General features: G+C 36.0%; 1 protein-coding gene across 1 annotated transcript in view; it reads right to left on the reverse strand.

Moving 5' to 3' along the window:
• ATRNL1 (attractin like 1) overlaps positions 1 to 15496 on the reverse strand; it is a 1671159-nt gene that overhangs the window by 1087670 nt on the left and 567993 nt on the right. The window lies entirely within an intron of this gene.

Raw genomic sequence — 15496 nt, forward strand, 5'->3', positions numbered from 1 at the left:
TCTGTTACACATCTACAACCACCAAAAAAACACCCATGCTAAATAGTTTCTAAATTTTGTCCTGAGTTTATAAATACCCAATGTTTACATGTTCTTTGCTTTTTTTGCAAGTTATAGGGCAATAAGTAAAAGTAGCACTTTGCTATTTCCAAGTGAATAGAAGAGGACAGAAGCGCCACATGGCCCAATATTGTTTTTTAACTTTTTAAATAAAGTAAGTTATTTAACTTACCACTTGCTGCCTGTTTATTCTTTACCACCTACACCTTAATTCTGCTTTTGGACCATTGAGAATTCCTGGATGCCGGTGAATAAGTCTACTGGGTGACTATATTGACCCCAGTTTGCCCCTGTAGCACCAAGGGAGGTGCTCCATCAAATGTGAGTGCATTTCATATATTCTATTATTTATTTGCATCAGCAATACTAGGCCATAAAGGCACCCTTTTGTGCTTTGTATTGTCCTTTACAGATCACAACATATCCACTGGAGGTCAGTCTTCTGTGACTGTTTTTGACCCCAGATAGTTCCTTCCACACTACTAGGGGTGTCTTATCTCATGTGAGTACAACCATTACACCCTTATAATCTCAAAATATTCCCAACAATATTGGTCCATGTGGCGTTTCTGTCCTCTTCTATTCACTACAGATTATTGACCCTGGGTCGCGGCCTTGGCCCTCTACAGATAGCTGCCTGATTGTGCCCTCCCATTTATCTACACTGATACCATCTATAAGTCACCTAAGGACTTTTTTCTTTTTATTATCACTTGTAGAATATATGCTATTTTGTATTTATTCATATATCTTGTATTCATTGATATAATATTCACCACTGTGTATATTGATATATTATTGTCACCAATTATCACTGCTAAAATTATTTATAATACCACTGTACTTTTTAAGGGCGCCCCTACTATTATTTTCCCTTGCTATTTCCAAACCATTCTGTCAGGAATCCCTGACTAACCCTTCACATGTATATATTTGTTTTTAGTAGACAACCCAAAGTATTGATCTAGGTCCATTTTGGTATATTTCATGCCACCATTTCACCGCCAAATGCGATTAAATAAAAAATCGTTAACTTTTTCACAAACTTTAGGTTTCTCACTGAAATTATTTACAAACAGCTTGTGCAATTATGGCACAAATGGTTGTAAATGCTTCTCTGGGATCCCCCTTTGTTCAGAAATAGCAGACATATATGGCTTTGGTATTGCTTTATGGTAATTAATTAGAAGGCCGCTAAATGCAGCTTAGCACCACACTTGTATTATGCCAAGTAGTTAAGGGGTTAATTAGGTAGTTTGTAGGGTTAATTTTAGCTTTAGTGTAGAGATCAGCCTCCCACCTGACACATCCCACCCCCTGATCCCTCCCTGACCCCCCTCAAACAGATCTCTTCCCTCCCCCACCTCACAATTGTCACCACCATCTTAAGTACTGGCAGAAGGTCTGCCAGTACTAAAATAAAAGCCCTTTTTTCCTAGCTATTCTGCAGTGTTGGTCCCAACTTAGCCCCCAACCTCCCTGATCCCTCCCCCAAACAGCTCTCTACCCCCCCATCCTTTACCTAGTTGCTGCCATCTTGGGTACTGGTAGCTGTCTGCCAGTACCCAGATTGTTAAAAAAATAGCCTTATTTATAAATAAATACCCAATTTTCTGTAGTGTAGCTGTCCCCCTCATATCCCTACCCCCTCCCAGATTCCTTTCCAAATATTTATTTGCCCCCTCTCCCTCCATCCCTTAGACTTTTCTGTAGTGGCTCTCTCTGAATCGGATGCTTAAAAAAGGTATTACAGTGATGCCTCCATATCGAGGCATCACTGCAATACCCGAAAAGCATCTGGAAGCGATTGTGGTTATCCGAACGCTTCCAGAGCTTCAAACCCCAGAGGACGTGTCAGGTGTAAGGGTATTTTTTTGTAGGACGTGCCTGACACATCCTTGGTCGTTAAGGGGTTAAAAATATAAGGAAAAGCTCAAAAAAAAAAAAAACTAGAAAAGAAGGATATTGAAGAAATGAATATAAAAAATAAAGATACAACAAAAATGATGGAGAGAAAGAGGCTTTGGGAACGATTTTTAAAGCTCCGTATGGAGCTTGATGCCCCTTGTTTCCGGCGAGCCTTCAGACTCCCCGGAAACAGAAGTTATAAAGCAACAGTCTAAAGACCGCTGCTCCATAACTTGTCCTGCTCTGAGGCCGCGGACAGAAATCAACCCAATCGAATACGATCGTGCTGATTGACACCCCCTGCTAGAGGCCAATAGAATCTGCAGGGGGCGGCATTGCATCAGCAGTTCACAAGAACTGCTGGTGCAATGATAGATGCATAGAGCGTATGCTGTCGGCATTTATCGATGTGAAGTGGACATGATATGCTACATCGTATCATGTCCGCTCGCACTATGATAAATCTACCCCTATATGTTAATCAACTAAAAAAAATATATATTTCTGTTGAATCGGAATCTAAAATGATATAATCTGTGTGTATCTGTAAAAAAACTGCATTACACATTTATCTATCATTTATCTATTTTTATATTTCTTTCCACATCTGTACTTGTCTCCCCTGAAGTCATGTTGCCTTCACTTTGTCACTCTAGTGCAACACTGTTTTTCTCAGGTGTCTTTAATCTTGGACAAACAAGCTGCAGTTACAGTAAAACCTGACAGAATTATACATAATAGCTACACGGTAGTGGACCATAGTTTAATTTTGCCTCTCCATTCATAGTGAATTCTGTTTTTCAAACGTTAATTATTTTGGAATGGCTCACCAAATATTTGCCCCAGCCTCACTATAATATGACCATTTAAGGATTTTTAGAAAAAGGTACAGTGAAAACTACTGGGTTTTTTTTCTTTCATAAAATGGAAAAGTGAGATGTCTATATCGGGTAGATCAGTATTTATTTATTTTTGTTTAATAAAAATAAGCGGAAGATCCAGAAATATAAAGATTTAAAGTAACAAGATTCCAATGCCAAGACTTGACATCTATGTGATTAGACTGAAACCTGTAAAAGAGTTTATGTCCAAATAGCACAGGGGATAGAGTATAGTGCTGTTGTTTCACAGTGTTAAGTCAGACACAAGGAACTTAACATGTGTAGACTCCGGTAGTGGTCTGCACATATTCTGGGCAGTAAATATTAGACATGGGAATTTTTTCAGAATTCTGTATTCTTTTGCTCAACAAATTCAGAATATGTTGTCAGGGAGCGGCACTCTATTCTTCCGGTGCCCAATATATTAGTATACAAGTGCAACACAAGTCTGGATTCGCACAGATCTTTGTGTGCTGCACGTTTCCCGCATATATATTAGGCCCCAAAAGGAACTGAATGCTGCTGCCATTTGGCCATGTTAGCAATCAAATGCAGAATTAAAAGAAAAAAATGTCCATGGTTTGTGAATATAATGGTGGATTTAGGTTCCCAAAGAGCAAATGTGGGAACTGAAAGTTAAACATTTTTGATGACAGCGCAGATAAAGAAAATATCCACTTTGGTTTTGGGGACAGAACAAATATAAATCTCCAAAGATAGACCTTGGATTTGATAACAGCTAAATACAAGGAATGAGAAATACATTTTGTGACGTGAGTCACCAAGATCTTAGGGCCTGTTATGGAACATTCTTTGGGCAGGGGGTACATGGGCTTAAGGATACCAAGAGACTGCATAGAAATGTGGAATTTTATATGCTGGACACCCCATGTACTTTCATAACTCTGTCTTGTGTCCACGTCACTCTCTATCCATAGATACAAGATGGGTACAGGGTGTGAATTCCCCTTATGGGAGCAATTGTGACTCTATAAACCAAGGGGACATAAAGGACTTAATAGATAATAAGAGCTGTTTTTATATTTTCTTCTAAGAGGTGTTTTATTTACTTTTCAGATCTGATTGTGTCTCAGGAGTCTGTCTGGGTAAACAGATTGTGTTCCTGTGTGATTATGTTAACAAGACTGCCCAAAATTAGATTGTCTGAGTAAACTTTCCTCCCCAGTTAATTAACTTGATATGTTAATCTGTTTTACCTGTGAATAGACAATTGTTAGAGGTTTGATGTATTGTTGATATGTTTGTTTTACTGTTTAACCGATTCCCTCTGTAACCTGAAGCTCTGTGACTCTGGAATGCCAGGGTGTATAAACATGTGTGCTGCTTTTAAATAAAGTGTTCATTTTGTGTTCAGACCCCTGAGTGTTGCCTCAGATCTGTTCACCTCTATAACTTTAGACTGCAGTCAAAGGGAGATACCAGGAGCTATTGCTCTGGATAAAGGGATCTCCTGGACAAGGGAAGTTTTCTAACGGCGGTACTCATTCCGGGTACCAGGCGGCCATCACACATTTGTTTTGCCAGGTTGAAGGATGTGGTGTTATGCTCAGCGAATAAACTCAGGGAAGAAAAAACAGGAAAAGGCTAATTTTCTCCGTTGACACTCATTAGCTCAAAAGTATTATTGCCAGCATTGTGTTTTGTGCACCAAGGTTGCACAGTATTATATGACATAATGGGGTACGTATGTTGTTGTCCTCTGTGGGCTTTTAAAATCTGACCAAAGGACTGGAGCTAGAAGACTTAGTTGTTGAGAACGCCACTGTTTGGCAATTTTGCTACAAGCTAATTATATATTTGTTATGTAGTGGAAAAACTTAATAGGGATTAAGAAAGTCAAAGAGAAGACGTGACCTTTCTCTTGTGTAGAAACCCTCATTTGTTAACTGTGGCAAGTTGAAGTGTGGGACTGTAATGGTTAAAATGGTAGAGTTTTAGAAAATTAGAAGTTGTATTTATTATTAACCACCATATGGATAAAAAACGTAGAAAAAACAACTAAAAGGAAGAAATGAATGATGCTGAAGCATATACATCTGACTTAGATACTGAACTACCAAATAAATTAGGCTCAAATGCCTATTTCTAATAAATAATATTCTTTCCAACTATGTATCAAACTATAAAGCAGTTAAGAGTTAATCCGTGGCACTTGAATAAAAAATCCAATGTAATTCTAGTTGGATGGCACATGCCTGTGAACTACAGTACTATAAATTAAACTTCATTCTACATTGAACTGCTGATTGTTCCGCTAATTGTTTGTGAAATCACAAGGAAATTCAAAATAAGCAATTAAGTTGTATGCAATGCATTTATTGGATTTCCTTTAAATTGCATATCAGTATGAGCTTTGCAGAAAAAACAAATAATATTAAGAAATAAATTGTTTCTGTGATTTATAGCTGCTGTTATCAGAAGTGGGCACAAATATCTTTGTTCCTCAGTGCCCCTTGTAATACCTATTTATTATTTTTGCAGGAACTGTGTTTTGTTTTTCTTTCATTAATCTCAGGGACTTAAACTTGAGCAAACAGATATATTCTCTCTCTGATCATTCTTTAAATATCCATTGCTATCATTTTAATAAAATATCATTATAAAGTGATAAATATTATTAAATTATATAAGAATAATCATATTCTACTGTGTTTAAGGAAGGAAGGAAAGATAACACAATTTAAAAGAGAATGAGATAAAGCAACAAAAATTGTTTATTCACCATTTAGCCTTAAGATACGTAGCAATCATGGGTATCAATTTGTAAACATAACATATTTTCCTCCATCAAAACTACTCATGTATCATACCTCAGTAATATTTTCTCTCTCTCTATATATCTATCTATACATACATACACACACACGTGTGTATGTATGTATGTGTTGCATATACATCCTGCCAGCCTTAAAAATTATTAACTCAATAAGACATTTTACCTTTCCCTACCTTGGTTTTGGGAGGCAGCTCCTTTTTTTAATTTATTTAGATCATCTTTTTGTTTTACATGTGAGTGATGACCTTGGAAAACCTCCTACAATTTAATAGTTTTATAGTATGTCATTGAAGTTTGTGTGATCTTAGATCAGGGCAGAATGATCAAATTCAAATATCATGCTCCCTAAGTATACATGAATCATCTTTGAAAAGAACTAAGATATTGTTCTGAACATTATTTTTTGTCCATGATGATAAAAGGTTTTCAAAATAATTATTCTCTGATGTTGATGTAAAGAAAATAATCTTCATTTGAAGAGAAACCACTCTTGTTGGCTTGTAGAGATAGAGAGAATCAGCACCATGGACAAGTGCCACATAAATAGGACAGATTTTATTTATACTCTCTATGGGCAAGATCACAAGTAGCGCATTATGAGTTTTCCGCGCGTGATGTGGTCTTTTCATTATCAATTTCCATTGCGCAGGTATTACAAGTCTTGAAAAATCGCAATTGCACACACATTCACCTTTTAAGCAACAATCCTTTCCGCACTCGAAGATATGTAGTTAACAGCCTTGCGCAACAAAAAACACTAAAAAAAATACATTACAAAGTACACTAACACTCATATTAACACTGCCTAATAAAAATTCTTAAAAAAAATATTGCACACAAAAGTTCTAAGGGATCAAAGATATGCGATCTCGGGTGACGAGACTCAGGGATTTTACATTGACATCTATACACATACATAGAGAAATATGGATTTATATGTATAGAGATGTTTAACAATGGAGATTTCACATTACAATCTTATGCACATTAAACAATATCTCAGATGTATTTTCAGAGATTTTTGCATATAGAGCGAGATATCTAGACATATATATTCATATACATATCTTGCAATAAATAGATATATCAGTCCAAAAATCATCACATATATAGAGAAATATTTATTTAGCATTAAAAAGAACATATTCCGTTGTAAAAACATTTTTGCAATATGAAATATTCACATTTTCATGTACACTTTTCGAGGAGAATACATCATGGGCTTTGCAGATTATGGTTTTTGGGTTTTTTTCCATTGACTTTTATGGGGAATACGTGAACGAGCCCGCAATTTCGCTGTTTGCTTTACGCAGCTTAACGCGTGCACAAAATAAGCTATTTCTCAACTTGAAATAGCTGCGCAACCCCAAATGTGAAAAGGCCATAATGCGCGCTGAGTTTTCGCAACTGATTTGCAACGCGACTTGTAATCTTGCCCTATATGAATTATCAACAAACACACATAATACATCTTGAAGACCTTATGAGACCAAACATATAAACAAGACACATAAACAATTATCTGAGCTACTTTAACAGCCTACCGATTCCACATGACGAGGTAGTGAAGAATGTCCAACAAATGTTGGATCTATACAAGTAAAGCTTTCTAATTATATGACTTGTCCTATGTGATGTTCTCGCCTTTTTTTATTTACAGCTTTAATTTAGCAGAGCCATAGATGAAAGTTTCCATTTGCATTAGCAACGTCAGTAACACTTCGTAAAAGCCCTGTGGTTACTGCAGACATCAAACAGTGAGCGACAGGATCTTACTGGCAGTATGGGAGTTTAGCATATTTTTTTCTGACACACTTAACTATTTCTAATAATCAAAAGCATAACAATGCAAATCATTAAATAATGTGACTCCTACAGAACCTTGTGTCATTAACAAGACATACTTCAGAGGGACATCGGATTCCCCAGTGTCTTTGAAACCACAACAACTAAATACACTGCTGGCTTATGGCTGGAAGTTTAAAAGGTATATATGTTGTGCTAAAGAGTAATATTTATCTGTGATGCAGCCTCTACATTTCTCTTTAGGGCCTAATGATAAAAAGCTTGTCGGCATGGAGAAAAACCATGCAAAATCTTTCTTTTTTCTATCATTACATTGTAATGTAAGTGTCATTTCTATAGATCCATAACCCTGCATAACAAGATATAAAGCTCTCAAGCTAAAATATGCCTTTATAAAATTGTATGAAGAGCCTCACAATACTGACGAGAACTCTTAGGAAATCTTGCCAGAGTGGAGAGCGCTGGATCATTAGCTCCTTATTACTGCTCTATCATCAAATGTTTCCATTTAACAAATGTTATGTTTGATATTTTGAAAGTAACATTCAATTAAAATGATCAGAATAGAGAATGTAACATTCAAATTTGCACGACACTGAATTGTAATTGTTATATTAGTTTGTTTATTATTTGAAACCAACTTTTATAGCTGAATATTTTGTTTTTAGAATATTTAACACTTTTTACTAATCTTAATCATTTGTTGTAAATCTAGTGTTTTCTGCTATTTTGCTTGACCTTAGTTATGTTACGTTGTATCACGTGTAACAATGCAATTGAACATCACCTTCCTATAATGTACTGTTACCTAATATTGTACACAAATGTGAAATGTTCAATAAAATATTTAATTAAAAAAAAGTTAGTAAGGCAGAAGGTGGTCTGACAAGTGAAAGTTGCAACAATATATAGAAATAAGATTGGTACTTATATTATATATGTACCAGTGTTTATTGCAGCAGGGGTCAGTCACTCCTTATCGCACACCACCCAACCTTGGCCCCCTGTAAAACAGGTCTTTGCTGTGTGAGGAAGACTTGTGGGCAGACAAAAATATATTCTGTGGGAGGAGCCACAAAAGGGATGGAGTCACAGATAGACTGAGGGTGGGGCTAGCTGTGCGCATAATTAGAGTTTGATGTGAGTGTAGACTGGGGAGTCCTTATTTTTTTTATTTGAAAATCAAGATATTTGCCCTGAAAGTTAAAGGAACACTAAACCCAATTTTTTTCTTCCGTGATTCAGATAGATCATGACATTTTAAGCAACTTTCTAATTTACTCCTATTGTCAATTTTTCTTCGTTCTCTTGCTATCTTTATTTTAAAAGCAGGAATATGGGGGCGGAGCCAACTACAGAAGCGACAGGATGTGCATGTCAGGAGCTCCTGCTAAGATTTATCTTTTTGGAGGCTTATAAACAGAATATAGCAATATTTGGGCATTTTTATATGCTTCTCATAAGAAATAGCATCCAATAATACTTTTAAAAGATTTTTAGAGCTTGAGATGCAAATACCTCCTGACATATGTCCTATACACTGACCACATGGATGCTTACTGCAACTCCAGAAGCATAGGTTGCCACATCTGTATTCTCACCAAGACATTAGGAAAGCCGCTACAACTATAGTGGATTAACAGTTAAAATCATGGGAGATATGTGGTTGGGATGACCGACACTGGCTGACCGCTTTGGCAGACCTGCCCAGCTAAATGGAGTTCCCAGAGAGGGCAGACAGCGGATCCAGAGGCTCCCTGCAGCCACAGAATTCTGATGTCCGCATAGGGAAAATGAACCTCAGCCATAACAGCCGACTAAATGAGTTGCATTACAGCTGTGTGTGAGAGGCAATTCCTAACAGGGCACTTGCTGGTTCCATTTTTATGGACTCGGAGCAGAACAGTTTAACACAGATGAAGTCCGGCTTGAATCGGTACAAGGCTGGGATTGGATAGACACTCCCTATAACATAATACTGTTTTTTCATGGTTTGTTTCATATACCCCACACCTTTATATTTTGTACATATATGTGGTTATCGTTATCAATAGAGTTTATGTAAAATGACACCTGACCTGACAGATAAATAGATGTATTCCTGGTGGACAGTATAAGCTTGATGTTCAGGTTATACTTCAGCTGCAAATTATTTCCTAGTAGGTCTAAACTTTCCATATAACCCAGTGTATGGTAGTTGGCACTAGATTCTAAAGTATATAACTCACCAAGTTACTGTTTATTATTGTACCTAGCTAAATTTGTGCACTAACTGGCAGACACAATGTTTTGGATACTAGATGGTTGTTGATGTTTATATAGTTATGTAGCCTGTATATGTCTAAACTTAACTATAGTAACCCAATGTTATGACGCTATACCTATTGGTTGTATATCCTGCACAGATGAAGGTGGGCTGTCTGTGGCCGGGACGGCCTATCTTTGTTTATTTTTATACTACAACCACATACTCTCTTGGGATTTCTCTCATTATGTAGCTACATATAGTCTTCTATTTTAGAACTTTATAACAATACACTCTTATCTAATTGGATAGGGACAGCTAAATAATCATCAGGATCCTACAAAGCCATACTAAAGCCTGATAACTCCATAGTAGATTCTCTAAAGTGCTTAACAGGGCTGAAATATAAATTATATAATGTATCCTTATATTTACCCACCAATAAGCAAGCATAACCCAGGTTCTCAACCAAAAATGGGCCGGCTCCTATGCACCACATTCCTGCTTTTTAAATAAAGATAGCAAGAGAATGAAGAAACATTGATAATAGTAGTAAATTAGAAAGTTGCTTTAAATTGCATGCTCTTTCTGAATCATGAAAGAAAAAAATTGGGTTTAGTGTCCCTTTAACTGCTCGAAGGACAATGTAGAAGAGATCACAAACTGTGATCTGTTAGCAGGAGATCATTGCAACCAATTGTAACAAGTGGCTGTTATTTAGGTATATGTAAACTGTTCACTGCCACTAATATTTAGTGAGGGGGTTGTAATACAGATAAAATAAAATGGGCCAATATAAAATATAGCTGGAGCAATATATATATATATATATATATATATATATATATATATATATATATATATATATATATATATATATATATATATATATATATATATATATATATAAAATGAACACCTCATTTTGTCACTAGATTGTGACCCAGATTTGTACTTGCTAATTTACTTTCACTGTTCTCATAGAGCACACATTTGAAGTCTCTATAAAACATAATTTATGTAAGAACTTACCTGATAAATTCATTTCTTTCATATTGGCAAGAGTCCATGAGCTAGCGACGTATGGGATATACATTCCTACCAGGAGGGGCAAAGTTTCCCAAACCTCAAAATGTCTATAATTACACACCTCACCACACCCACAATTCAGTTTAACGAATAGCCAAGAAGTGGGGTGATAAGAAAGGAACGAAAGCATCAACAAGGAATTGGAATAATTGTGCTTTATACAAAAAAATCATAACCACCACAAAAAAGGGTGGGTCTCATGGACTCTTGCCAATATGAAAGAAATGAATTTATCAGGTAAGTTCTTACATAAATTATGTTTTTTTTTCATGTAATTGGCAAGAGTCCATGAGCTAGTGACGTATGGGATAGCAAATACCCAAGATGTGGAACTCCACGCAAGAGTCACTAGAGAGGGAGGGATAAAATAAAGATAGCCAATTCCGCTGAAAAAAACAATCCACAACCCAAATCAAAAGTTTTAATCTTTATAATGAAAAAAACTGAAATTATAAGCAGAAGAATCAGACTGAAACAGCTGCCTGAAGTACTTTTCTACCAAAAACTGCTTCTGAAGAAGAAAAAACATCTAATTGGTAGAATTTAGTAAAAGTATGCAAAGAAGACCAAGTTGCTGCTTTGCAAATCTGATCAACAGAAGCTTTATTTTTAAAAGCCCAGGAAGTAGAAACTGACCTAATAGAATGAGCCATAATCCTTTGAGGCGGGGGATTTACCCGACTCCACATAAGCATGATGAATCAAAAGCTTTAACCAAGACGCCAAAGAAATGGCAGAAGCCTTCTGACCTTTCCTAAAACCAGAAAAGATAACAAATAGACTAGAAGTCTTTCTGAAATCTTAGTAGCTTCAACATAATATTTCAAAACTCTGACCACATCCAAAGAATGTAAGGATCTTTCCAAAGAATTCTTAGGATTTAGGACACAAGGAAGGAACAATAATTCCTCTATTAATATTGTTAGAATTAACAAGTTCAGGTAGAAATTTAAATAAAGACAGCAAAACCACCTTATCCTGATGAAAAATCAGAAAAGGAGACTCACAAGAAAGAGTAGATAATTCAAAAACTCTTCTAGCAGAAGAGATGGCCAAAAGGAACAATACTTTCCATAAAAGTAATTCAATGTCCAAAGAATGCATATGCTCAAACGGAAGAGCCTGTTAAGCCCTCAGAACCAAATTAAGACTCCAAGGATGAGAAATTGGCTTAATGACAGGCTTGATATGAACCAAAGCCTGAACAAAACAATGAATATCACAAAGATTAGCAATTTTTTCTGTGAAACAGCACAGAAAGAGCAGAGATTTGTCCTTTCAAGGAACTTGCAGACAAAACCTTATGAAGAAACTATAAAATCCTAGGAATTCTAAAAGAATGCCAAGAGACATTATGAGAAGAGCATCATAAGATGTAAGTCTTCCAAACTCGATAATAAATCTTTCTAGACACAGATTTATGAACCTGCAACATAGTATTAATCACTGAGTCAGAGAAACCTCTATAACTAAGCGTTTTAATTTCCATACCACCAAATTGAATAATTTGATTTCCTGATGGAAAAAACGAATCTTAAGATATAAGGTCTGGCCTAAATGGAAGTGACCAAGGTTGGCAACTGGACATCCGAACAAGAACCATATACCAAAACCTGAGCAGCCATGCTGGAGCCACCAGCAGCACAAACGATTGCTCCATGATAATTTTGAAAAATCACTCTTAAAAAGAAGAACCAGAAGGAGCAAAAATATAGGCAGATTGATAACTCCAAGGAAGTGTCAATGCATACACTGTTTCCGCCAGAGGATCCCCGGACCTGAATAGGTACCTGGGAAGTTTTCTTGTTTAGATGAGATGCCATCAGAACTATTACTGGAAACCCTCACATCAGAACAATTTGAAAAAACACATCTGGGTAAAGAGACCATTCTCCCGGATGTAAAGCTTGATTGACAGAGATAATTTGCTTCCCAATTGTCTAAACCTGGGATATGGACCGCAGAAATTAGACAGGAGCTGGATTTAGCCCAAGCAAGTATCCAAGATACTTCTTTCACAGCCTAAGGACTGAGAGTCCCACCCTGATGATTCACATACGCCACAGTTGTGACATTGTCTGTCTGAAAAACAATAACATCTCTCTCTTCAAAAAGAAGCCAAAACTGACGAACTCTTAGAATGCACAGAGTTCCAAAATATTGAATGTTAATCTCGCCTCCTGAGATTTCCAAACCCCTTGTGCTGACAGAGATCCCCAGACAGCCTCCCAACCTAAAAGACTTGCATCTGTAGTGATCATGGTCCAGGTTGGATGAATTGAAGAGACCCGTAGAACTATATGATGGTGATCTAACCACCAAGTCAAAGATAGTTGAACATTGGAATTCAAAGATATTAAAAATGATATCCTAGAATCCCTGCACCATTAATTCAGCATAAAAAACTGGAAAGGTTTCATATGAAAATGAGCAAAGGGAATTGAATCCAATGCTGCAGCCATGAGACCTAAAACTTCCATGCATATAGCTACTGAAGGAAATAATAGAGACTGAAGGTTCCGACAAACTGAACCCAATATAATTGTCTCCTGTCTGTTAGAGACAAAGACATTGACACAATCTATCTGGAAACCTAAAAAAGGTGACCCTTGTCTGAGCAACCAAGGATCTTTTGATAAAAAGATCCTCCAACCATGTCTTAGAAGAAACAACAAAAGTTGAATCGTATGAGATTCTGCAGAACGAAAAGACTGAGCCAGTACCACAAGATCGTCCAAATAAGGAAACACTGAGAACCTTGAAAAGATTTTCAGAGCTGTCGCTAGACCAGAAGAAAAAGCAACAAATTGGTAATGCTTGTCAAAAAAAGAGAATCTCAGAAAATGAAAATAATCTGAATGAAAACAGAAGATATGCATCTATTGTATCTATTGTAAACAAATAATGCCCTTACTGACCAAAAAGGCAGAATAGACCATATAAATCCCATTCTGAAAGAAGGAACTCTTATATGACAAATCAAAAAGATTTTCTATCTTTGGGACAATGAATAGTTTTGAACAAAACCCCTAACCCTGTTCCTGAAATGGAACTGGTATGAATACCCCAGATAACTCCAGGTCTGACCAGCGCCTTGAGACCCCAATGGGTAACCAGCCACGCCTCACAAGTACCCAACACATACAGGTCTGAAACATACTTCAGAAATGTGTGAACCTTTACTGGAATAGCTAGAATATGCTAGAGAGAAAAAAAAAATTCTCACAGGCGGTTTTACTCTGAATCCTATTCAGTACCCCAATCTAAGAAATTTGGACCGAATTGAACCAAACAAATTTAAAAAAAGTCAAAACCTGCCCCTTACCAGCTAAGCTGGAATAAAAAAACGCACCTACATGCAAATTTGGGGGGATGACTTTGATCTTTTAAATAGCTTAAATTCATTCCATGTTGAAGAAAGCTTGAAATTATAAACATGTTACTTGGGGAAGAATTAGGATTCCGTTCCTTATTAAGAACAAACTAATATAAGCTTAAGATTTACTCTTAGAACTCAATCTTGAAGCAACAAAAAACTCCCTTCCCCAGAGTAACAGTTGGAAAAAATTGAATCCAATTGTGAACCAAATAATTGATTACCTTGGAAAAAAAGAAATATGAATTTTAGAAATCAAATTAGCATTCCAAGATTAAGTCACAAAGTTCTTCTAGCTAAAAATAGCTAAAGACATAGATTAAACCTCAATTGTAAAATATCAAAAAAATGACGACACAAATGAAATTATTAGCATGTTGATCAACTTAACAATGCTAAAACAAATCATAATCCGATACTTGTTGCACTAAAGTATCCAACCAGAAAGTTGAAGCATTTGCAACATCAGCCAAATAAATTGCAGGCCTAAGAAAAGGACCTGAAATAAAATAATTTTCCTTAAATAAGATACAAGTTTCCCATCTGAAGGAAAAAAATAAATACTATTTTCTATAGGAATAGTAGTATATTTAGCAAGAGTAGAGATAGCCCCATTAACTTTGGGGATCTTCCTCAAAACTTTAAACTAACTGCCGGCAAAGGATACAATTTAAAAACCTTAAAGAAGGAATAAAAGAAGTCCCAGGCCTATTCCATTCCCTAGTATCATGAACTGGGAAAAAAACCTCTGAAGAAACTGCAGGTTAATGATCAGAATTTAAATGTTAGCTAGTCTTAAATCAAAAGAACTAGACTCCTCAATATCCAATATAATCAACACCTTTTCAACAACGAATGTACTCTATTTAAAAATAAAAAAGTAGATTTGTTAGTGTCAAATATCTGATGACGTATATTCTAAATGAGAAAAAGCATCATCAGAGAAGGATAATTCAGTATGTTGTCGGTCATTTAAAAATTCATCAACTAAATGAGAAGTTTAAAAAAGACCTATAAATTTTATTAGAAGGCGGGATGTCAGACAAAGCCTTTAGGATAGAATCAGAAAAACATTCTCATAGATTCCTAGGTATATCTTGTACATTAGATGTAAAAAGAATAGCAATAGATAATGCATAAATACTAATGGACTCTGCATGTAAAAGTTTATCATGATAACTTATTACAAACCATAGCTAAAGATAAAATTCATAACATTAAAATAAATGAACTTAGCTTTGGTAGGACTGATATCAGTCATCAGGAATCCAACAGTATTTTGTGATACAGGAACAGTTTTTGGAATATCTTGCAATATGTAATAGAAAAACAAC

This window comes from Bombina bombina, chromosome 9, assembly GCF_027579735.1.
Source record: "Bombina bombina isolate aBomBom1 chromosome 9, aBomBom1.pri, whole genome shotgun sequence".
NCBI lineage: Eukaryota > Metazoa > Chordata > Amphibia > Anura > Bombinatoridae > Bombina > Bombina bombina.